The following is a 3644-nucleotide window of genomic DNA, read 5'->3' as shown; positions in this document are numbered from 1 at the left end:
TTAAGAAAGAACTCGGTAATCTCATGAGCGACAGGGATCACAGCAGAAAAGTAAAAGACAACTCAGAAGACAAGATTCATTCCATTACATGCGGCTTCAAAAATAAAAGATTACAAACCTTACAAGACCCAACGAACTCGGTACCATGAAAAGCAAAGTAGCAAAGAGGAACACGGACACGGCTAGGCTCTGGAACGACTATGTGTCCCAAATTGCTACTCGGAAGGACAAACCACCATCAGCTACACTGTTTTCTTCAAAGGACGGACGCAGTGCATCCAAGGCAGAAATCGGCAGCACGGCAAGGCAACATGGAGCAGAGAAGGCCGGTGGGCATCTGTCTACCCAAGACCGATGTGATGCTGGATATGGTGTTGATCTGCACCAGACAGTCTCAAGACAGGCGACGAGGATCAACCTAGAACTGCCAGATGAAGGAACGAAGCCCACATCACATGACTTCCTCCAACTACCGCCACGTACATCCTGGCACAATGCTGTCGCAGGATTAGCCTACCTCTAATCCCTATCACAAGACTTCCTCCAACTACGACAAGACGCAAAGGAACTACAAAATATGCCCGGGGGCTGCTCTACTTCACAAACTACCATGTTCATGACCACGAAGGTTTCAACAAAATGTCCAATGGATGAAAACAAGCACCCCGGGACAGTATTTATAGATCAAAGGAGCGGCGCGCATGGACTAGGAGTACCAACGAAATAAGCCTAACAAAGGACACAGTGAAAAGACAGGACTCAATAATGGATGACTCAGGCAAGAGGGAATAGTACTCGAAGACGGGCATATTCGGAAGAATATACCAGCACAGTACAACTCATGAACAAAAGGCATTTACACTCAACCACCACCATACAACTACATCTGAAAACAGCAGACTATCAAAGAATACGCCAAGACCTCGCATCCGAGTTCTTCCTGAACAAAACAACAAGGATATACACTCGGAGGCTGCATGCTGCGAAACTACTCGGATGATGGTTTAATCCAAGACTAAAGGGCTGCTTCGAAAAGATGCCGCAAAACTACTCAGATGATGACATAATCCAACTCTCAGGAACTACTTCAGAACATAAATTTTCAAACAACATAAAGATTCAAGACCCTCCAACTTTTTGTTCCAAATAGCAAGAGGCTCGGGGGCTACACTCAGTGAGTGCGCTTTTTCTTCGAAAAAGCGCACGTCACCAAAAGACTTCCTCAACGTAGACCACTTCAAGACATTACGACAAAAAGAACCCGGAACGAGCCGTATTCGAGTTCTTTTTGATAAAACTTCAACGAACAAACAGAGCAACTTCAAGACAAGATCCTCCAGCTCCTTGTTCCAAATAGCAAGAGGCTCGGGGGCTACAATCAGACGGATGTACTTTTTTCAAAAAAGCACTCACCACTCAAAGGTCCCAAGAAGCGCTACAAGGTTTCACTCTAGAAAGTACTCGGATGACATTTGTTACTACTCATCAAGACCTGAAGGAGCAAAATGAGACTTTCAGAGCTCAACCATGAAGTGCTCGGGGGCTTGTCGATACGGGACCCACAGGATACCCCACAAAGGAGAGAGAAGATCTAGTCTAACTAGGATTCTTCCCTTGTAATCCTAGTAGTAGTACTATTTAGTAATCCTACTAGAAACTCTCATTATAAACCGACTAGGACTCTGGCCTCCTAACTATATAAAGGAGGGCAGGGCTCCTGGACAAAGGGAACAACAATTGTACAACATAACACTTGACAATCAATCCAACGCAAAGGCTAACGCCGACTGGACGTAGGGTTATTACTCGATCCGCGATCGAGGGCCTGAACCAGGATAAATCGACTGTCTCTTGCGTTAACCATCGAGTTCAGCACACGCCGGAGCCCGAACATACTGTCCCAGGTACCCCCATGGTAGGCTATCGGTGGTAAAACATCGACACTCTCGCTTTCACAGCAAAACTATGAAATCTAGGCGACGTTGTGAAGCTAAGTTCGTCTATCTGAGGTGATGGTGTGATCTGAGAAGAAGAAAGAATCCGGTTCGTCGAAGGAGTTCAAGTTCCCTTGGTTAGTTGGTCTTAGGATTAACGATGTTTTACTTCTCAGTCGACTGTTTCTGGATTTGTTGGTGCTACGCCATGATTTGGATAATCATTATCTTGTTGTTTCTCTATTGTCCTCGTCTATCTCGACTTCTGGATTAGATCTCGGTTGTACCAAGTTGCTCTTAACCATGTATCCCTAGGTCCCGTGCGGTTTTGTATTCGAAGTCGTGTAATCTTTCGTGTAACCCCTGATCTACGAAAGTAATCGTGTTTCCCCTTTTCTAGTTCTAGCTTCGAATCTCGGGACGAGATTCTTTTTAAGGGGGGTTGGTTGTAACACGCCGGTGTTACGATCTTATTTAGCGCCGCGATTTAGGTCTAAGTAAAACTTCAAAATGAGTTTCTCAGATTTTTAATTTAAAACGTACTTGAGGCGATAAACGAATCATGTGTGATGTAGTTTCGCGAATTCAAATAAACGTCCAGGTTAAATTTCAGTGCATAAAAATAGTTAGGAATTGCTGAACGACAATTCTGGCCAATCGATAACGAACGGTTCGTTCTATTAGATTAAGCATGAAAAGCAACATTTATAAATAAAATAAAATCCATTAATAAATAGAATGATATACATGTATATATAGCTTTAGAATCAAATTTAAATTCGAGCTTGCTGAATTTTTCCTGTGCCTAGACGTTGCAAATTGACTCAAGTAGTAAACCGTTATATATACATGTATATATAGCTTTAGAATCAAATTTAAATTCGAGCTTGCTGAATTTTTCCTGTGCCTAGACGTTGCAAATTGACTAAAGTAGTAAACCGTTATATATATATATATATATATATATATATATATATATATATATATATATATATATATATATATATATATATATGTATATATATATATATGTATATATATATATATGTATATATATATATATGTATGTATATATATATGTATATATATATATATATATGTATATATATATAGGTATGCATGTGTGTATATACACACACGCACGTTACGGCAGTAACTTTAATAAAGAACGTGTAGCAGTGCTTGTTGACCTGCTCCTCTACGGCCTGGCTATATCTGTCTCCGCTCCCTGCTGCTGCTGCTGCCTTCTTCTCTCTTTTCTATTGATGCTGTCATGTACGACTTTTCATTTCCAACCAATCATGTACTAGTACAGAGGAAATGGATGGCACGAATGCTGCTGCTGCTTGTCCGTTCTCCCTCTCTCTCTCATGAGTCTGCTCCTTTGCTTTACCTCTGCCTGCCCCCTGTCTGCTCCTGTCTTCTCCGATCATGTCTGTCTCTGATTGATTTTGCCACGCCACGCTATCCCTGAGTAATGAAAGTTGCCAACCTTCGCGTTGTCTTCTTTCTCTGCTGGCCATGTCGTGACTCACGACGCATCGCGCGAATGCCACGCCACCGGCCTTGCCTTGTCCTTTCTTGTCTCCGTTGTCCTCGGGCGGGCGTTGTACTTTTCCCCTCTCTTTCTTTTTCTTCAACCGAGAGGAGATGCCCAGCTCCGATTGCCCTCCCCACTCAATCGCTCGGTTCTCTCCTCTGCTGGCGCGT

This window comes from Miscanthus floridulus, chromosome 10 (genome assembly GCF_019320115.1).
Source record: "Miscanthus floridulus cultivar M001 chromosome 10, ASM1932011v1, whole genome shotgun sequence".
Classification (NCBI taxonomy): Eukaryota; Viridiplantae; Streptophyta; class Magnoliopsida; order Poales; family Poaceae; genus Miscanthus; species Miscanthus floridulus.
The sequence above is the reverse complement of the archived record's forward strand: the minus strand, read 5'-3'. Positions refer to the sequence as shown.